Source organism: Armigeres subalbatus, chromosome 1, assembly GCF_024139115.2.
Source record: "Armigeres subalbatus isolate Guangzhou_Male chromosome 1, GZ_Asu_2, whole genome shotgun sequence".
Taxonomy (NCBI): domain Eukaryota; kingdom Metazoa; phylum Arthropoda; class Insecta; order Diptera; family Culicidae; genus Armigeres; species Armigeres subalbatus.
The window spans coordinates 60,516,033-60,539,400 of NC_085139.1; the positions used below are offsets into that span (position 1 = coordinate 60,516,033).

Below are 23,368 nucleotides of genomic sequence, written 5' to 3' on the forward strand. Positions count from 1 at the left end.
GGCGGCAGCGCGGTCAGATCAGAACCGAACGACGAACCCGCGCACTAAACAGTCGGCTTTGAGCGGTGATCGTGTGCAGTGTGTGGGCGGTGGAAATCAGACGCGCTTTCAGGAGACCTGCTGAAATAGTTTTGGATTGCGATCTACACATACCTTGCGTGAGTAGTGGCAGTAGCTTCGGGCTTATTAGTGTAGAAATTAAATTGGAAGAAGGGACGGTGCGCAGAATAGGAAATCGCAAGAAGAGACCGTTAAGTATTGCGTACCAGTTTACCTGCTTCCATGTGGTGTTTGTTTACCAATTGCTATAAATAAAGTTGCGGGTGATGTCGATCAATGGACAATTGATTTGTAGGAAGTAGTTTTGGACGTTAAGCTGAAGGTGTAGACACGAGCATTGAATGTAATGGGGTTGATTAGTTTATCATTACTGTCACGGGTGGGAACATGCAATGAATAGAAAATACTGATAATTGTCAGAGCAACATGGAGATTAGTGACAATTTTAGCATATTTCTCAGGACTATCGAGACGAGCTCGGTGGTCTAGTGGCATGGTTGTATTTCTATCTTAGTTCTTTCTGTGTTTCACGTTCTACCAAAACGATTCCTACTGTTCTAACCTTCCACACAATCCCAAAACCTCCCGTGGCACCTATGAGAGGTCGTAGAGTTCTCTGCATCTTTCTTAAGTAGGTGTCCAACTAACCATCCTTCCCCTTCATCAGCATTCGCAAGGACGTGGCCAGGACAAATCTCGACTATTGGAGGGTGCATTGCTTCCATCTAAGAGATAATGATTAGTCCCAAATCAATATCTGTGGTAACGGATGAAAGTGATGCTACTCTCATACAATAGTCTTGGCTTGTACCACCTACGAATTTGTGCGAATTGCTCAATGCTAATGCTAATGCTAATTTCTCAGGACTATCTCACTCGAACCGAAGTCACCGATCCAAACTGAAGACGTAGATTAATTTTGACGTCAAATCGTTTTTGATAAAATATGTCTTATTGGAAACTATAGGAGCCTAATACAATGTCTAAGCTGTCACTTTCATGTTTAGTCTCTGTTCATTTCGTGAAATAAGGCGCAGCCTAATTCATTTCAAGTGGTAGTTAAGCAATAAACAACAGAGTGTAAAATAATCGAAAACTTTTGGTGACGTCCACCTCTCTTCACTTGTCAGCTCACTTCCAGATACATTCATGGTCGGCTCTGGACTGTCAATATTCGGTTGAATATTAGTCATTGAATATTTATGTACATTCTACAAATTGATAAATTATCTGAAATCTGAACACGTTTTAAATGAGTAAAGTAATTTATCACATAGAGCTGAATCTGATTTTCATCCACAAGGCACGTTTAACGGTAAACATCAATATAAACAATGCTAATTATGTTTTTTTCTGCACATAGAAAGCGCATTCAGCGACAGTCGAATGAATGAGTTGGTGGAGTAGTTATCTGACTATGTCATTCTATGTTTTGAATAATCATGCGATGTTTGTCAAAATTCGGACTGAAATTGCTTCATGAAGATGAATGTTTGAGGCTCTGGCTCTGATAAACAATATCAGAATATTGCACTTCAGAATAGTTGGATGGTCTCGAGGGAAGCCCAATAATATTTTAATATATGCGACATTGCAAAACAAACTCTTTAAGTGTACTTTTCTGAGATTATGCAAGTCAGTACTAATCCCCGCTCCAATGTGATCAAGTTTTTTAACCATAGATTCAATGTCGTCCTATAAGACACAGTATGCTTGCTCGTTGTATAAATCAGGAGCAAGCTATTTTCAAGAGAAAAATTCTGAGTTGATCGAGATTTGAATTTATAACTTCGGATGAAAGTGAAATTAATTTCTTATTATAGCTGTATATCATTTCCATTACGGTAACAAACCTATAAACTGCAAACTAATAATCAAATTTATAAATTCATTCCGTCGCCCGAAGAAGTCTGGTCGTCTAACAATGCAAAAAGAAAAAAAACGCATTGCCGCTGCACCCTTTCAGCATCATTCGATTTTTCATTCTCTTCTTCTGTGGAGGCATGTATTAACAATCGGCCGTAATCAGCATGAATCTTGCTACATATCCACAAGTCAGACGTTCGGATGAGAAAAAAGGCGCACTAATATGCACCACACCTCAGGCACTCAATGCAAGCAGGTGCAACCACTGATACAAGTTATCCGGAATACCTTGTATAATGCGTGCAGTGTAGCTGGTGGTTGGCGTGAAGCTGTCTAGATGCCGGGCGCTCTGATTCATAATAGGTTTGAGACGCGTCGGTATGTTGCACAGAAGCCCGCCTTCGAATAAAAGGTGAACTAAATCCGATGAAGCTTGAGCAGCGTCAATCTGTTGAACTGTTGCACGCAGTACTGCAAAAGGTCGTGATCGCCATAAGCGCCTTTTTCTATTTCAGCCGACCATAAAAAAGTATCGTTAGCTTTTTGTTCAATTTCGACTGAATAGCAGTTACGAAAGGGTGTTGTGCTTTGTTTTAAGAATTTCATATTATTTTAATACCTTAATACTAATTTTATATAAATAATGATGACTACTCGACAAATTATTCATATACCTTTAATCCACCGAGTTAAAAGTGGAAATAAACACAAAAATAAAGCAGATATTGGACACTTTCGTGCCCTGCCACGGTATAAACATTTTTAGGATTTTTGTAGTAGGGTAAAAGACCCAATAGTGGAGGAACTAAGCACGTTCTATCACTATTTGTTGGTTCACACCAAGTCCATACTTCATTCCACTTACCTCGAGTGGGCATATGAAAGGTTATTCTTATATTTCATCCAAAAACTGAGCTTATTGCAGCAACACCCATCATTGTTTCCTAAAATGGTATCTCCAATTATTGGTGCAGTGTTCCAATAATTGCGGTAATTTTTAATACGGGTTCCTATAGTTGCGAATCTCATTGTTTTCATATGGGACTCGCAACTATGGGAACACTACCGCAACTATTGGTGCAAGGCTGAGACAAATTTAAGGTATTTAAATGATACTTTACCGATTTTACGGGAAATCCATAACTATTTTCTGTTATTTCGTCTATTGACATGTCAACAAATTGGTGAACTAGATGGGTTGCTGCGTTTGAGACGTGAATTTTGTAAAAATAGCACTACCGCAACTATAGGAACACCCACGACTATTGGAACTTTTACCCTATCTCTTTCATACTTCGCGTTTCTATGGAGATTGAGAGTGGCAGATATGTTAACATTGCGTGACATCGCTCTTTGAAAATGAGAAATTGCAATAATGGTTGCATGTCGCATGCCGACTGTGGTCTTTGGCATTCACTAGTCGATAAAGCATTGAAATCCATTGGATAGTTCGCACAGCATACAGTATCGGAAAACTGGACAACGATGCTGGGCGACTGCCGGTAAAATATACGGAAAGGCGTTGTAGGGCGAACGTATATGTACTTTTGTGCAGGGCTGACCAAGATGAATACACAGCTAGGTGTTTCAATCTTCCCAATTTGTGGACGAGAAGAAGGCGGGGGTGAAAAATTCATTTTCGGTGCAAAACATAAACAAACCGGCTGGCTCTCCCATACTAAAATCCAAGATGGCTGAATCGTGAATTTGGCAGATTGGAACACCTAGTGGTGTATTCATCTTGGGACTGACAAAAGTCATCGTCGCAGCCCGAAAAGCCACAGTATTGACGAGTTGAAGTGTATTTACGGCTACTCGTCGCATTCTCGTTGACGCGCATCGTGCAACCAAATAGTCATGATGATTTTTTCAAACCTTTGTAATAATGTAATAATGTAGGTATATTGTAATAATGTATAAAGGCGTTGAGAATGTTTTCGATACATTTATGTTACCAGATTTCCTACCATTTGTTTATTTGAGACACCATTCTGTTCATAACAAGTCCTCCTATATTGACGTGCAATCAATTAGGTATATGAAAAAGTGACTACGAAAATCGTTATGAGTTTTGGTTGCACGACTATCTTCGTGGTTGGCATGCGGCTCGTAGAAACCGAATAGATGCTGCGTTGTCCAGTGTTATGAGGAAGCCTATTGGAAAATTAAGGTTGCATGAAGAAGAAGAAGACGACAGACGATATTTAAAAAACTCTTAGAAAACCAACCGGATTGGCGTTCCGCTACATAAAGTACTCTATGCAATTGGTTATCGAAATGGTATAATGTTCACCTGATTGAACGTTTATATGATAATGAAATACTAGTTGCGAGAACACAATTATTTAAAAAACTTAAAGGTTCAGCCCAATCGGGTTGTACGCAAAGGTGACGTTGAACTACGTAGCTGTATGTAATCTACGTAGCTGTATGTAATTTCGACTATTCTGTGCGATGAGACCAAAGCAAGCGTTTTTCAAGCCCAGACTGAATCTGCTTTCGATGTGATGTATATAATTTTTGGACCAACATTTGAAAATGAAGATAAAAATAAATTTTTCAAATAATCGAGGATGAACAACACTCCCAACCGTTCACATATCCAAATTACCAATTGATAAAAACTCGCTAGAGAGTAAAAATCGTTCGATAATTGCATCTCGATTTGAAGCATTGGTAACAATGCCAAACATCCGATTGAACTTCATTGTTGACATTAAATTGGTATTAATTAGGTTTATATTATTTTAAATAATAATCGATTACACAATTTGGAAAGCACAAGCCTGGCTAATAGTGTACAGCTGCAACCATCAGCGACGCAAACTGCTACAGAGACTTACCACCCATCGCTAAGTCAGTCCAAGCCCGTGGTGGCTCATTACAGAAAAACCCATTGCGAAAGCTGGGCTGTCAACGGCGTTATTGATAATAATTATTATTCCTTCACGTGAATTGCGTCGGACTTAGCGTTTACTCCGGCAGACACCTACGAATCAGCAAAAACGCATTCACTTCAGCAGCGAAGAAGATTCTGATCCCCTCTACTGCATCATCAGACTTCAAATGCCCCCAAGCTTTCCAAGGAAAACGCACGTTTAAGTTAGCATAAACGAACTGCACCAGCTGAAAGCCCTGCAATGGCGGACTTAAAAAAAGCTTTCAATGAATAACTAAAGAAATGCTGATAAATTACTAAGCTGAAAAGCAGGCCAAGTTCTAGTTGGAATGTAGTGCTATGGAAGAAGAAGCTTCCGATGCACTTACGAGATTGACTGATTGACCGAAACCAAGTGCTAAACTGTTAGCAAGTTTTAGTAAATATTATCATACATAGATGTTGTAACACACTAGAGTCGGTTTTTACGCGGAAGATATGGGCCGCGTAAATTAAAACAACGTAAAAAACCGCGTAAATCCCAAAATATGTCTGAAGGAACCGCGGAAATCCAGAAACTCGAGTAAATAAAAAATTGCATAAAAAACGATTCCTGTAAAAATAACCGCGTAATAAACAACTTCAGTGTACATCGGAGCGTTGACTCTTGCTTGATCGAATGGTCCAAGAAAATTGAAAATCCATCAAGAAACGGCTGAGATATTAACGATCAAAGTCTATCATATTTTCGTGACGATTTTCATTTTTTTGCAATCGTAAAGTGTACCCCAATATAGAAAAGACAGACGCAGTTCTACGTCAAAAAAAATACTGTTTTTTCTCTCTTGTTGTTTATTCAAATCGTTTACAATTACACATGACAACAGTTCAGGGCTGCCCAACGTACGGCCCGCAGACAGAAACACTTGCCGTGTCCCTACCAGCTTTTTTTCCTAGACTTCAACAAAGTACACTGCCACACACTCCTTCGTGCTGCTGTTTCCGCTCCGCTGCATCGAATGTCGAACCGCTCTCTGTGGAATCCCGATCAGAATGGCTCGCGCGCGCCGAACAGCAGCTTTCTTGTATTTAATAAATTAAGCCCGTTAGCCCCGCCTCTTTGTGATCTGATATGGGTGTAAATATAATGTGCACTCATAACGATTAATGAAGGGGCGGGGCTAATGGAATTACTTCATTAGAGCATTTCGGCGCACGGGAGCCATTTCGATCAGGATTCCGCAGACGACGGACCGTTCGGAGAATGACAAATTCTAAGAATCCTAAGAAATTTTCTCGATTCTGAATTTGGTTATGAGATGTTGTTTATCTAAGATGCGTATTGTTGCGAGGAATAGCAGCAGAAATTTGACTCAAGACGAAGTTTCTTCATATTACAAAACATTATCTTTCGGCATCTGTCTTCCGAGCGACGTTCACCGATGGGTGGTTGCCGTAGAAAGTGTTGCTGAGGTGGCGTCTTCATTGATTTTATACAAAAGAAGGTTGATCCGACTATCCGAAATAAACTTTCTTCAAAGTGCAAAACTCAATCGTAAATAGCGAATTTGATAGCGCGTCGGAGGGAGATGATGAAGTAAATTTGATGGGATGGGATGGGATCACTAACAGCAATCAAGCTACCACGCCAAACCCGATGCCACCGAAACAGTTCATTTTTGCAATTAACTCTTTCTTTCCATTAAATGTTGATCCTGAGAAGAACCAATTTTATTTTCCCAATGCTCCTTTCCAACTGACACCACAATTTGAAATAAATTTTGAGCATCGGCAATTTTTTCTTTTTTATATATAGAAGGATGAAGGCAAATCTGCATAAAGACACCTGAAATTATCAGTCAGGGAGTGGGGTTGGTGCCAGCCCGCCTAAACCCACCCAAGCAACAGAAGGTTACTTGAGTTACCCTCTCTACTAATACCCTGGCTCCCCCAGGAACTGCCTCCCAGCATTACTTATGGGGGATAGGCAGTACTTAAGGCTTCATGACATGTCATTCAGAATGGCTGCCTTGCGGCTTACCAACACAGTCAAACAATCACCCACCCCACCCACCCCGATATGCACAGATGAATTTAATTGATATACATATTGCCAACATACCTGACCATCTTCTCACTAAAAAAGTAAATCTGGACTTAGTTCTAAGTTCAATCTATGCGGCGGTATGATGATATTATCACATAGCGCTAATTTAGGGAAGATATATAAAGCAAGTGAACGAAGTGAAAAATTTTCCCCCAGTACCGCACCATGCCAACGACGTCGCCGGTTCCAACACTCTGCACGTCGTCGATAGCGTCGTATACAAGCAATCATTCATCAGCTGCAGTGATGTCGATATGAACTATTGTGAAATCATAGCGGAAACATGTAAAATATCGATTTAATTAAACATTTTTTTCCTAACGCATTATGTATTGATGCAATAATAATACCTTATTGATTTTGTTTTGGGGTGCATTGTAAAAATTGAAAAATCGGGGCAAAAAATGATCATGTTATTGGTGCGTTTGAGCAGCTGGCAACAACAGTTGAGGATGTAAACATAAACAGCTAGCATCGTGAAAACATAATTCATAAATATTCACCTAAACTAAAGAAAAACTGATGCTTTTCTGACAAATTCCATCAGTTAATCCCATACTTAGACTGTATTGATTAATACTGCTTATAAATTGGGCTGAATTCTTCCGAATGCGTGCAATGTTTACTGTTGTCGGTTGTTAACAAAAAATGAACCCCACGTGTATGTTTACTGAATTGGTATTGGAAGTTTCCACCACTACAAATCCATGGTTGATGATTTTTATGACACAATCACATTGCAATTTGAGTGTCACAACGCTTCACCGTACTCGCTCATTCACGCTCACACAGGTACTCATCCCGTATGAGTCTCACTTGGGTGCTCTCTCTCTAACACACCCTCTGACACACCCTGACGTACCATGTGAGCACAGACAAACAGACATAACACTCGACAAATTTCCATCGTTCACTGATTTACTGGTCAATTCAAATAATCATTAGTTGGCCAAGCGATCACTCGTGGCGCGCGCATCGGATTTGCTCGAGTTTGACGTTTGCACACTACCGCCATCTGGTTCATGGTTTGCCCAACTAACAAAATTCAACAGATGTCGTTAGTATTTGAACGACGATGCATTTGATGAGTAAATGTTCAATGTGTTATGTCTGTTTGTCTGTGATGTGAGTCTAACTTGGGTGCTCACCCTTTACGCACCATGTGAGACTAACTTGGATGCTCGCCCTACCACCTGATTCATGCTCTAGCACACAAGTCTGAGCCTTATTTGGGTGCTCACTCTAGCACACCCTGTCACTCCTCCTCACACACGCTCTGACACACCATGTGGAACTTACTTAGGTTCTCACTTCTGACATGCCATGCGAGTCTGACTTAGGTGCTCGCCCTTAACATACCATGTGAGTTTGACTTGGGTGCTCACTCTACTCACCTCTGCCATGTCTCGACTCGAGGTGTCGATAGCGATAGGTACCAACAGTTCTACGCTACGACCCTCCTACCTCGGCATATGCAGTCCATACTAACACCTATGCGGTCACTCTTCTGCCATGCCTCGTGGTGGCGACTGCGGTTGCAACCCGCTGCGACACTCTTAAGGCTCTATAAACCGTAATCAATCCGATAATGACCATGATTTTATTCGAATCCGCACTAATACTAATAAAGTTTTGAACTAAATTCAATATTTTGGGGCTATTTGCCGACTTACCTTCATCATTGCATATTCATTACATTTTCATATAAATTTTTCACTTATCCAAATTAACAATTACTGAGGAATCGCAGGAAAAACGGTGAAAACTGCCTTTTTTCCTGGGCCGGCATTCGTATTTTTATCGAACGCATACTAACTCCGAACGATCGGAGCAAACACATACACACCCACTTGATTTTTCACTTGATCTTTTCCCACTGTTCCCTTGATTTAATCACTTCTAAAACATATTCACTAACTGAGTTTCACATTCACTTTGCGTCCAAAAACTGTCGAAAACTGCTTTCCAAAAATCGAAGTGAGAGACAAATTTGACGACCGTATTGTGAATGCAATAAAATGCGGAAGACTCAAATTCACTAGCGCAATAAGTGAAATGGTGAGTACAAAATCTACGCGATGCAACTTCATTCAATTCGAACAATACAACGTATACGCCAGCCAACACGCAAACAAAGATGTGCATACACAAGAAAACGGGAACCTTCTTACGAACGAGCGTGAGGTGATCCAAAGGTGGCGGCAGCACTACGAAGAGCACCTGAATGGCGATATGGCAGACAACGGTGGCGGTATGGTAATGAACCTAGGAGCACGCGCGCAGGACATGCGACTTCCGGCTCCGAATCTCCAGGAAATCCAGGAGGAGATCGGCCGGCTGAAGAACAACAAAGCCCTGGAGTTGACCAACTACCAGGAGAGCTGTTTAAACACGGTGGTGAAGCACTGGCTAGAGCGCTGCACTGGGTGATTACCAAGGTTTGGGAGGATGAGGTTCTGCCGCAGGAGTGGATGGAAGGTGTCGTGTGTCCCATCTACAAAAAGGGCGATAAGCTGGATTATAGCAACTACCGTGCAATCACATTGCTGAACGCCGCCTACAAGGTACTCTCCCAAATTTTATGCCGTCGACTAACACCAATTGCAAGAGAGTTCGTGGGGCAGTACCAGGCGGGATTTATGGGTGAACGCTCTACCACAGACCAGGTGTTCGCCATACGTCAGGTATTGCAGAAATGCCGCGAATACAACGTGCCCACACATCATCTATTTATCGACTTCAAAGCCGCATATGATACAATCGATCGGGACCAGCTATGGCAGCTAATGCACGAACACGGATTTCCGGATAAACTGATACGGTTGATCAAGGCGACGATGGATCGGGTGATGTGCGTAGTTCGAGTTTCAGGGCATTCTCGAGTCCCTTCGAAACCCGTAGAGGGTTACGGCAAGGTGATGGTCTTTCGTGTCTGCTATTCAACATCGCTTTGGAGGGAGTAATACGAAGGGCAGGGATTGACACGAGTGGTACGATTTTCACGAAGTCCGTCCAGTTATTTGGTTTCGCCGACGACATTGATATCATGGCACGTAACTTTGAGAGGATGGAGGAAGCCTACATCAGACTGAAAAGCGAAGCTAAGCGGATTGGACTAGTCATCAACACGTCGAAGACGAAGTACATGATAGGAAGAGGCTCAAGAGAGGTCAATGTGAGCCACCCACCACGAGTTTGTATCGGTGGTGACGAAATCGAGGTGGTTGAAGAATTCGTGTACTTGGGCTCACTGGTGACCGCCGATAACGATACCAGCAGAGAAATTCGGAGACGCATAGTGGCTGGAAATCGTACGTACTTTGGACTCCGCAAGACGCTCCGATCGAATAGAGTTCGCCGCCGTACCAAACTGACTATCTACAAAACGCTTATAAGACCGGTAGTTCTCTACGGACACGAGACCTGGACGATGCTCGTGGAGGACCAACGCGCACTGGGAGTTTTCGAAAGGAAAGTGTTGCGTACCATCTATGGTGGGTTGCAGATGGCGGACGGTACGTGGAGGAGGCGAATGAACCACGAGTTGCATCAGCTGTTGGGAGAACCATCCATCGTTCACACCGCGAAAATCGGAAGACTGCGGTGGGCCGGGCACGTAGCCAGAATGTCGGACAGTAATCCGGTGAAAATGGTTCTCGACAGCGATCCGACGGGAACAAGAAGGCGAGGTGCACAGCGGGCAAGGTGGATCGATCAGGTGGAGGACGACTTGCGGACCCTCCGCAGACTGCGTGGTTGGCGAAGTGCAGCCATGAACCGAGCTGAATGGAGAAGTCTTTTATGTGCAGCACAGGCCACTCCGGCCTTAGTCTGATGATAAATAAATAAATAAATACACAAGAAAATACTCATTTCTTACCGTTGCGAGATTTGTTTATTGGAAAAAAGCATTGCTGTTTGTCGGATTGAACAAATATACCAGAAATAAATAATTAAACATGTTATGTAAGCTTCTGTTAAATTCCAAGCGGTGAATAACAAATTTTAAACCGATAAATACCCATATATTTGATACAACGTGAACATGTGTTATGATATAGAATAAACATTTCGTCAAGTCTGGCAACATTATGCATCAGCTGGCATATTTTTAACACCCCATTTCCACCCACCCCAGTTGTAAACAAAATGTATCTATCGCTGCTGCACTTTTCCGTACCAATTGCCTCACTATTACAAACAAGCGATACAGTCATTAATTCTCAAAACATTGTGATGGAGTCTTGAGCCTTAATTCGACATGTGCAAACCTCTCATTCACTTCCCGGCGCTCAGCCTGTTTTTGCTCTAACTAACCAATCACAAGTTAGTCATGCTTGTCGACTGCTGCTCGGCGCGCCAGATTCTCTGCAAGCTGCAGGCAATCTGAGTGGTTGCAGTCGAAACTGCGTTCCACTTCTCCACCGCTTGGCACATCCTCTGGATAAGAGTACCCAGGGTTGTGTCCCGACCGCAAACGTCTAGCATAGCTCTTCTTTCGACGTCGAAACGAGAACATACGAACAGTATGTGCTCTGCAGTTTCGTCAAAACCTGGGCAGTCAGGGCAGACGGGGCTCTCCGCGTGCCCAAACCTGTGACGGTACTGCCGGAAGCAGCCATGGCCTGACAGGAATTGTGTCAGATGGAAGTGAACTTCCCCATGGGGTCTCCCACGCAGCTCGATATGTTAGATATCAGTCGGTGGGTCCACCTACCTTTAGAAGAGTAATCCTACTCGCGCTGTCATCTGGCAACCGAAGTCACCCTGATGCGTTCGCGGGCTCCTCTGGTGCCTCGTAGCTCGAAACACTCCTCGTCTTCCCGCATGACCAGCCCGACTGGCATCATGCTCGCAATCACGCAAGCTGCATCGTGTGATATCGTGCGTTAGGCAGATATCACTCTGGTCTCTGAGACACATTAAGCGGTACGTGCTCTCCAGCTTCCGCAGGTAACTGGTTACCCCCAGAGCTCTCGCCCAGGACGGGCCGCCGTACCTAAGAATAGATACGGCAACGCCTGCCAGTAGCCTAAGTCTACTGGCACACGCACTTTGGAACTGTTGGACATCATCCTCGATAATGCCGCAACAGCAGTCGAAGCCCTCTTGCACGGGTAGTCGACATGGCTGGCGAAGGTCAGCTTGTCGTCTATTACGACCCCAAGGAGCTTCAAACTCCGTTTTGATGCGATCGCGATTTCACCCACGTGAATCACTGCATGTTGAACCGACTTGCGGTTGTTGACGATAACCACCTCCGTCGTATGTTGAGCGAGCTGCAGGCCTCTAGCGCTCATCCAATCCTCCACCGTGCTGATCGCGTGTGCTGCGGTCAGTTCTACCTCGGAAATTGAGCATCGGCACTGGCGGTGCGGAATTGCCACAGTGCTATTTTTATGGTCAACCCTTTTTTCATATGAAATGCTGGTTCATTGAGGTTGATTGATCTGCAGCAACACATCGAGCACCACCACCAATGCGATTGATTTCCGTTGAAAATGTTACCAGCGCCTCCGTGATGCTGTGTCCGCTCCGCTGCGATCGCTTTGATGCGTCCGCTCTGCGTGAAATCTTGTTCAAACTGAGGATTAGATCCAAACCCACAAGTGATTGATTTTTGATGTCTGTGCTAGTGATGCATGTACGTGATTGGTTAGTTTACCTATTTCTAAACTTTTTATCAATTATCGATAATAAATATTTAGTACAAAAAATAGTATTTTCATATGAATACAAAGAAGCGTTGACTCATCCTTGATCGAATTGAAAATCTATCGAGAAACGGCTGTGATATTAAAGTTTAAATCTATCATATTTTCGTGACGGTCCCCGATTTTCTCAATTGTTAAGTGTACCCCAATATAGACAGACGTAGTCCTACGTCAAACAATCAATCCGAACAAGAAAAAGTTCCAGAGAATGTCACGAATGCCGCCAAATTATTTGGGAGCACGGTAGAACGGTAATAATGCTCCAAATCAACAGTTATAATATTTACTCCGGCGAATAGTATTCATGGTATTTGCATTCCAATATAAATTGACTTTGTGCCAATAACCTCGAGTACAAACATCAATGTTAATTGCAAAACAACAACTCAAACCAGGCAGCTACATGGTCAAACTACCACCAAACTGTTCTTTGAGAAGCACGCTAACGCAGACCAAAATAATCGATTGTCGTTTTCAATCGTTCAGCAATCGCTACGATTACGACTTTCTTATCTTTTAATGAATAGGTTATTGTGCCAAGTGGATGGATAATTTCTTCACTCGGTTGCACTTTTTATTGCAGTTACCATGTTATGAACGTGCCACCTGGATCAGCTTAGTTGCACGTGCCTCTATGGTTGATGTTCTGGTCTTGCTGCATAATAACACGCGTTACGACCAAGCTTGAAAGTGTCCGGATTGATTGCAGAGGCATTCTTCATTTTTCTCGTGAGCAGGGATGCTGTGATGCAAATCTGCATTTTTCATCTGAAAAGAGGTTCCAACTAAATCTGTTGACAGTTAATTACAAAAAGATTGGTGTAGCATTATCAATGCCAATGTACCTCAGAAACCATTGATTCATATCTAAGACAAACATTATGAAACCACGATTTGCTATGCCTTGCTACAACCAAATTTTCCGTAACTAAGAAGAAGCAAGGAATGATGGTATATCAAGTACAGCAGGCCCTAGGCTCTCAAACAATCCAAGATCAATATAATATACCTAAAGGCCGCAATTTCTAGAAAAGTATATCACAATTGTCAATCAAAGGTCGTAATAGAAAAAGTATCACAACGCTAGATCCGCTGTTATCCTATGCAGCTATTGTGATCAACATGACTCAACCATAGAAATCCAGATTTTGCATAAAGAGTCTGATCGAAACCTTTATTGTCGTGGAATGCTCTTTCTCATATATATAATTTTGGCTACTGTGATGTTATAAAAGGACATCAAGGTCGTCAAGTATCGCCCTGATCACAACACTTCAATTTCTTCTACTCAGTGACTAGATAAAATTGTTTCGCCCTGTTTTCCCAACGGGAATTTTACTCAATTAAACTATCAAAAGTAGTCTCACTTTTAACGGAAATTGAGTAAAATTTCCGTGGGAAAAAAAGAGATGGCAATACAATTTTACGGAAGCTGAGTAGATAAAAAATAGAGTGAATATTTACAGCGCCATAGACAATCTAATACCTACTTTCTCGTTTTCGAGTCTCGTTTTCGCAAATCGTTCTCTCGACGGAAGCTCACATGAATATTTATCCCCTTCCATGAGATTCAGCGAGAACTTTGAACCCTGCCAATTAGCTGCGAACCCGGTTCATCGTAGACATTCGACCTTTATTGTTGAGATGTATACCGATTGACAATTGCTGATTTAGGGTAAAGTGCCCAATAGTGGACCCCCAACCAATAGTGGACCCTCCAGACATTTTTTCATTATTACAGCACAATGGAAATATTTTGCTATGAAATTCCATCGGGAGAACCTACCTTACAGTCCTATGATTTGATTACATGCATTGAAAATGCTCTGGAAAGTAAAATTAGTTGATTTTTTACAATTCTATAAAAATGAACACGAGAGTGTCCATTATAGGAATATTTTGGGGGTCCATAATAGGGAAGAAGAGCGTCCCGAAACGAAACATGAAAATCAAATGAAGTGTCGACTATAGGAAAGCAATTTCCTATTATGGACTTCCCCAGGGGTCTACTATAGGGCAAATTTAGTCCAACTTTAGAATGTTAATTTCAAAGAATAACGTCGAGTATTTGAGTGTTTTATGTATGTATCGTGAAGAGGAGATGCAGAGCTTGATGTTAGACTTCACGCAAAATTAATATTTTGACAATTTCCACTCCTTATGCCAGGAAGAGCAAAATTTCGCTACTAGGGGGTCCACTATTGGGCGTTTTACCCTAACTAATAATTTAGACGCCTTTTCATCATGTGCAGTCTACTTCATCTGCGTTACTCGTTTACGAGCAATATGGTTCGTGTTCATCGACTGCCGGTCAGAAACACTTTTTGCAGATTGTGTCATTCCCGGGGACGGTCCGTCTCCAAATTTCGCTGCTGATAACTTTGTCGGGCGCTGTTACAAGAAATCAAAGATGAACTAAACAGATATCAGTTGGTTTTATACAATCAGCACATCATTTCTACACGGAGTTGATCACGATGGCAAACAACTTACCGTGTTTTATCCGGTTTTGCGTTGCAATTCAGACACTGTGCCGGTCAAAGCGTATATACGAGCCGGCTACCCAACAACATCGCCAGACTGTTGTTCTAACGTCGCGCCGCGCCGCGCCGCTCAATAATAGGAAGAAGCTGATTCCATTATTCCCGTCATGATCAAGATTTTACTCACGCCTCACCTGCGTCAAGCTGTAGGGACTGCCCGTCCAGTTCCTTGTGTGGAAAGGCACCGCGCACTTGCGGCAACGTAGGCATCGGGATGCTTTAACATAGTTACGCCTTTGTGTATAAAACAAACCTCACCGGAGGATCACGACTCCAGTCCTATTCGTACGCGGCGTTTGGCCAGAAGTTCCCGTCCAGTTGCGTTCAGTGAAGCGAGGGAATTCGGTTTGGTGGAGAGTCTTGAGAGTGACTGCCACCGCCCGCTGATAAATTCGTGCCAAAAACAAGCGTCGTGAAAAAGAAAAGAGCATTGGCGCATCAGGCACATTCACCATTCAAGAAAGAAAAAATAATTTCGTCACACATTGCTACGTGAAAAGGGAAAATAGTGTGTAGTGAAAGTTTCTTTTGAGTGGATTTATCCAATTTACTGTGTTTTGCAGCTATTAAATCTGAGTAAGTGATTTTAATGTCGTATCAAGCAGATATGAAAAATTTAAAATGTGATCCATAACGAATTTCAAATGCTGAATAAGTATGTAAATGTTTAATGACATACTTGTTAAATTTTTCAACTGTATACTTCGTAAAATTCATTTGCAAATAATTTGTTTCAGATTCAAGAAGTATGGCTAAGCATACATACATATGTAATATGTATATTGATAAATAGTATGCGGCTGAATGCAAGTTCGTGTCCTGCTACCTGATTAAATCTTTCGATGCTTTATCTATCTATACGAAATTCATGCTTTGTACTGTGTTGAATATGGGATCTAGCTCCTGCTTAGTTTTATTTTTGCCTCCATGCAGAGCTTTACCGAGTGGATAATCAAAACAAGTAAATATTCTCCAGTGCCATTGAGCTATAAAACTAACGATGCGGATTCTAAATGTGAGAAATTGTTTGGTGGAACTCATCTGCAGCCTCAGCTCAGTATATGAAGGAACATCGTATTAGGTTGTAGTACTGTGGTGGGTTGTGGTATTAAAATTTGATTTTTCGTACTTTTAGAAGACGTGGATTGCATAATTCTGAAGATAATTTATAAATATAAAAGTTATAGGACTTCGAGAAGTAATCTGTAAGTTGGATTATAGAATCTAACGTGAATTGTTAAGGGCAATATTTTCTTTGTCATCTTTATTTAGCATAAAATCTTCATCACCAAAACACTCTAAATTTCCTGGACCGAACCGAGAATCAAATCCAGCCACCTTCAACTTAAGGTCACTCCTGACGGAATCCAAGATTAAAAGTGCTCGCGTTTTCGGGGGCTCATCCCTCGATACGGAAGCAACGCACAACTGTCATTTTTATTATTTCACGCATGCTGCGACGCAGCAAAGCTAAATTAACAAAAATGACAGTTGTGCGCCGCCTCTGTGGTGTGCCCCCGAAAACGCGAGCACTTTTAATCTTGGATTCCGTCAGGAGTGACCTTAAATGTTAGTTCCTTTTCCCGAAGCAAACAATGCCAATGTCATTTTATGATTAATCAAACATGTGTTATTTTGTGCAACGTCTAGATATATATATATATATATATATATATATATATATATATATATATATATATATATATATATATATATATATATATATATATATATATATATATATAATAGTGGCAGTCACTATATATATATATATATATATATATATATATATATATATATATATATATATATATATATATATGTCGTGGAGTATGCGCATACTCATACCATGGGTTCGATTCCCACCCTGGTTAGGAGGAATCTTTCTGTAAAGCGAAAAATCCTCCACTGGTTCACTGGGTGTTCTGTAAATGGCATGTCCATTATCTCATGCTAGGTGTAAAGTGTTCAGTCTGTGAGACATCTGCTGGTCACAGATGGTGATTCTATCTTTTTCTATTCTTGGAAAACTTATTTTGCACTCACTGCGTTAAAGAAACGGAGCAACTATATAGATGCGCCAGCGATGAGTTTCCATTTTTAAACTTTACCTGATTTATAATAATGTATATAAATTAACAGTATTCTAGGGTTTCTAACAAAATTTGAGTTCCTAAACAAATCAGAAATTCCAAAATACATGACTACACAACCCTCGGAAACCGAGTTCTCAGAGTTAAAAAAACTGAGTTTGCTTTGAAGAGGAAACATTCACAGGTACTTGCTCAGGCGCTTTTCGAAGTACTTTTTGAAATACAGTATTGACCCCATTTTGTCATTTTCAAATTTAGTCATTTTTTAGTCAATTTTAGTCATTTTCAAAATTGTGTTTGGACCTGATAAAATGGCATTTCATTCCATAAGATAATAACCGAGCCTTCGAAATTTCATGTAGACAGACTTTATTTGTAATAACTCCCATGACCTAAATAAAATATTTACCAACATTTAGTATTTACTTTCAGACTCATATTTCGAACATTTGATTTTGTCCTCAATATTTGATTGAAACTTCCCGTTTGCTCTTTCGAAAGCATGTTAAATTGTTGTTTAATTTTAGACATGGTAGATCATAGAAATAGACGATTAATCAATTCGAAATCATATCGCCTAACAACGAAAACTAGAAATATGGCATTTAAAAACGTTTTATGTGCAATTTGGAATTTGAATCAAAGTGTCCGAATTTCAAACCTACTTGAGCAGTGTGTTTGATATTTGAGTCAAAATTTAGTTTATTTAAATTGTTCAGCTCTTAGCTACAATAACTTAATTCGGATTCATGGACGGTTACCTAGAAGTTCAACCAACGAAAGGATTGATTTAATTTATGAATCAGCACCTATAGCTATTTACAGGGGATGGACAAAATAATTAGGATAGGCAAATTTTGGGTAAAATTAGATGTGTTGTAACTATCTTAGTTATGATCCGATTTTGACAATTCAGGCATGCCCGAACTAGAAAATTAATGCAGTTTGACGGTATGTCCATGGAACCGACTATGGCCACCGGATTCCGGAGATATTCCGGTAGGTAGGTTCCAAACCGTAAATTTGAGGTGGATATTAGGAGAAGTTGTAGTTAAAAATTGAATAATATTAGTAACCACAAATGAAGTAGGGCTCTTGCTGATTGGAACCATATATTGAGATTTAGAATCGGACCAGAATCAAGTGAGATATGGCCATTTCTTTAAAATCGGTTCCGATCGATACTTATTAAAGGGGTCAGGCCACAACTTCATTTGAATCTCGCTTTTTGATAGATCAGCCACTATGATTTTATTCTAGAGGGGCTCTAATGTGTCCAGAATGAAAAACCAATTGAATAAACGGATCCTGGAGTTGCTGAGATGTCCCCGGGGAACCTGTGAATGGGGACATTTAAGTTTTAGCACCAAAATCAGACATTCGACGGCTCTTTTTTCATGGTTTTCGATCAGGAAGCGAAGTATGAATATAAAATGGTCCATTGACGGCTCTGACCGCTTCCAGGATCTACGGATTGGCCCCGGGGAACCTGTGGAAGGGGACATTTTAGTTTTACCACCAAAACCGGTCGTTCGTCGGCTCTTTTTTCATGGTTTTCGATCAGGAAGCAAAGTATGAATATAAAATGGTCCATTGTCGGCTCTGACCGCTTTCAGGATCTACGGATTGGCCCCGGGGAACCTGTGGAAGGGGACATTTTAGTTTTACCATCAAAGCCAGTCGTTCGACGGCTCTTTTTACATGGTCTTCGATCAGGAAGCGAAGTATGAAAATAAAATGGATCATTGACGGCTCTGACCGCTTCCAGGACCTACGGATTGGCCCCGGGGAACCTGTGGAAGGGGACATTTTAGTTTTACCACCAAAACCAGTCGTTCGTCGGCTCTTTTTTCATGGTTTTCGTTCAGGAAGCGAAGCATGAATATAAAATGGTCCATTGTCGGCTCTGACCGCTTCCAGGATCTACGGATTGGACCCCGGGGAACCTGTGGAAGGGGACATTTTAGTTTTACCACCAAAACCGGTCGTTCGACGGCTCTTTTTGCATGGTTTTCGATCAAGAAGTGAAGTATGAATATAAAATGGTCCATTGTCGGCTCTGACCGATTCCAGGATCTACGGATTGGCCCGAGGAACCTGTGGAAGGGGACATTTTAGTTTTAGCACCAAAACCAGCCATTCGACAGCTCTTCATTCATGGTTATCGATCAGGAAGCGAAGTACGAAAATAAAATGGATCATTGACGGCTCTGACAGCTTCCAGGACCCAAGGATTGCCCCCGCGGAACCTGTGGAAGGGAACATATAAGTTTTAGCACAAAAACCAGTTATTCGACGGCTCTTTTTATAGGTTTTCGATCAGGAAGCAAAGTACAAATATAAAAGGACCATTGACAGCTTTGACCGGTTCCAGGACCTACTGGTTGCCCACGAGGAACCTGTGGAAGGGGACATTTTAGTTTTTACACCAAAATCAATCATTCGACAGCTCTTCTTTAATATAAGCAAAGTATTAATATAAAATTGACCATTGATGACTCTGACCACTCTCAGATTCCCCCCGGAAAACCAGTAGAAAGGAACATTTAAGTTGCAGCACCAAAACCAATATATCGAGGGCTTTTTTTCGTGATCAGAAAGCGAAGTATGAGTATAAATTCGATCATTAATGGATCTGACCGCTTCCAGGACTTACGGATTGCCCCCGGGGAACTGTGGAAGTAGACATTTTAGTTTCAGCACAAAAAACAAACAATGGACGGCTCTTTCTTCATGGATTTCAATCAGAATGTGAAGTATGAACAAGAAATGGACCATTGACGGTTCTGACCGTTTTCTGGACCTACGGATAGCTCACGGGGAACCTGCCTACTTCATACTTCGCTTCCTGATCCAAAGCCATGAAAACAGAACCGTTATATGGCTAGTTTTGGTGCTAAAACTAAAATGTTCCCTTCCACAGGTTTCCTGGGCCAATCTGTAGGTCCAGAAAGCGGTCAGAGTCCTCAATGGTCCCTTTTATATTCATTTCTCGATTCCTAATCGAAACCACTAGAAAAGAGAAGTCGAATGACTGGTTATGATGCCTTCAATAAAATTTCCCCTTACACAGATTCTCCAGGAGCAATCCGTGGGTCTTGGAAGCAGTCAGAGCCGTCAATGGACCATTTTATATTCATACTTTGCTTCCTGATCAAAAATCGAATGACTGGTTTTAGTGCTAAAACTAAATTGTCTTCATTCACAGAATCCTCGAAGGCAATCAGTAGGTCCTGGAAGCGGTCAGAGACGTCAATGGTCATTTTTAATTCATATTTCGCTTCCTGATCGAAAACCATAAAAAGAGCCGTCGAATAACTGGTTTTGGTGGTAATACTAAAATGTCCCCTTCCACAGGTTCCCCGGGGCTAATCCGTAGGTCTTGAAAGCGGCCAGGGCCGTCAATGGATTATTTTATATTCATGCTTCGCTTCCTGATCGAAAACCATGAAAAAAGTGCCGTCGAATGACTGGTTTAGCTAAACTAAATGTCCCTTCCACAGGTTCCTGGGCCAATCCGTAGGTCCTGGAAGCGGTCAGAACCGTAAATTGAACATTTTATATTCATACTTCGCTTCCTGATCGAAAACCATAAAAAGAGCCGTCGAATGACTGGTTTTGGTGGTAAAACTAAAATGTCTTCTAAAAAAAGAACCTTCGAATGACTGGTTTTGGAGCTAAAACTAAAATGTCCCCTTCCACAGGTTCCCGGGACCAATCCGTAGATCCTGGAAGCGGCTGGGAGTCATCAATGGACCATTTTATATTCATACTTCGCTTCCTGATCGAAAACCATGAAAAAGTGCCGTCGAATGACTGGTTTGGTGCTAAAACTAAAATGTCCTTCCACAGGTTCCCCTGGGCCAATCCAGGTCCTGGAAGCGGTCAAACCGTAAATTGACCATTTTATATTCATACTTTCGCTTCCTGATCGAAAACCATCAAAAGAGCCGTCGAACATCCGGTTGTGGTGGTAAAACTAAAATGTCCCTTCCACAGGTTCCCAGGGCCAATCCGTAGATCCTGGAAGCGGTCAGAGCCGACAATGGACCATTTTATATTCATACTTCGCTTCCTGATCGAAAACCATGAAAAGAGCCGTCGAATGACTGATTTTGGTGCTAAACTTAAATGTCCTCATTCACAGGTTCCCTGGGGACATCCCAGCGACTCCAGGATTCGTTTTAGTCAATTGGTTTTCATTCTGGACACATTAGAGCCCTTCTAGAATAAAATCATAGTGGACGATCTATCAAAAGCGAGATTCAAATGAAGTTGTGGCTGACACCTTGATAAGTATCGATCGGAACCGATTTTAAAAATGGCCATATCTCACTTGATTCTGGTCCGATTCTAAATCAATATATATGGTTCTAATCAGCAAGAGCCCTACTTCATTTGTGGTTACTAATATTATTCAATTTTAACTTACAACTTCTCCTAATATCCACCTCAAATTTACGGTTTTGAACCTACCTCCGAAAACCCGAATATCTCCGGAATCGGTGGCCATAGTCGATTCTATGGACATACCGTCAAAATGCATTAGTTTTCTAGTTCAGGCATGCCTGAATTGTCGAAATCGGATGATAACTTAGGTAGTTACAACGCATCTAATTTTACCTAAAATTAGCCTATCCTAATTATTTTGTCCATCCCCTGTATGTGATCTCTTGTACACTCTTGATGAAATAATAAAACGGTGCTTCCGCAGCAGGAACTGATTTCAAATCATTATCAAATCGATTCAGCATCCAGTAAACCGGTATGCAACCCCAATAGTAAACGCCAGATGATTATCGTTTGACGATACGTTTTTTTTCGTTTCGTAAATTGAATTCTCGGAGAAAATTAGCATAAGTGGCCGTTTATTGTCTTTTGCAAATGTTTATTTAAGGATAAATGTTTATTTACGGATGTTGTTGCTGTAAAACTAGTTTTAATGGTGATCCGTCGATTTTAAAAATATAATTTAGCTATAGCTCAGTCTGTAAAGGTATGGCATCTCCAAGCCGGTGGTCGTTAGTATGGTCCGGACCAGATCCGGTCGAGAGGTTCAACTTTTGATTGGAAGCACATTCAAACGTGAACAAGAATACGAATTATAGTCCCAGAAAGCCTGGAAATGCACATCTTCTGGTACTGATGGATGCATTCTGGAAAGCCACAAGGTTTCCTAAAAGTCAGCATCGTTTCATTGAAGTCGTCTGGACCAAGGGTCTCATATCAAGGTTCACTCACTTTGTCAGTAGATGGGAATAGTTAGTGCGGATGTGAAAAAATAATGTTTAGTGCAAAACGTAAATAAACTCGGTGGCTGTTCCATTCAAAAATCCAAGATGGCTGAATGATGAAATTGGCATACTGCAACACCTGTTTGTATTCATCTTGGTCTGGACATCCATGATAGATTGAGGAAGTCAAAAATGATTAATGAAATTCCGCCTTGAAGACCGAAGTAAGAATTCCCAGAAATCTGTTGGCATTAGGATACTGCAACCCGTATGTGACCATATTTAGTCACGCACAAGGTGCTGCAACCATTTTTGTCTGACTTGTTACTTGGGCTACGGAGACCTCTCAAATGCAGTTAGATTCAGGATGCTCGTCCGTCAATACTCACAGGGTTTTATGCTTATGACAGAACAAGCAATATCCACCATTTCTCGGCATCATCATCAAAGCGATATGCATGTACGACAATCGTCCAAAAGTATAACTATTTGAATTAAACGCCAATTTGAAGGTAAAAGATAAGTGAAGCCATGTAGTGATTTCAACTAGAGATGGGCAAAACGGATCACTTTGACGATCGGATCAGATCTGGGCAGCGCCGTAGCGTGTGGTTGGCCGCCAAGGGCGCCTGACCTTAGGGGGGCGCCAAAATCCAGAATTCCGCTATTGGAAATGATGACAAATTATTCAAAAATTCACTGGTTCAAAGTGATACAAATTTAACCTTTTATTACGTTTCTCTCGGGGACTACATACATAATCAATCATTTGACGTATTTCCAGAAGGCCCTGTTCCGTCAATAACTGATACAAATTGTTACCGAAAGGTATCACTTTGTGTATGGTGTTGGAATGCAGGGAAATAATTTGTC

General features: G+C 41.4%; 1 protein-coding gene across 2 annotated transcripts in view; it reads left to right on the forward strand.

Moving 5' to 3' along the window:
- LOC134226138 (ecdysteroid-regulated 16 kDa protein) overlaps positions 1–23,368 on the forward strand; it is an 87,144-nt gene continuing 63,776 nt past the window's right edge. Inside the window, exon 1 of one of the 2 annotated variants that reach the window (XM_062706727.1) lies at positions 1–158. The gene's annotated coding sequence lies outside the window, so the exon portion shown is untranslated. Of the gene's footprint in view, positions 159–15,439; positions 15,745–23,368 lie in introns of those variants that run through there. The other variant, XM_062706721.1, reaches the window with a different exon arrangement.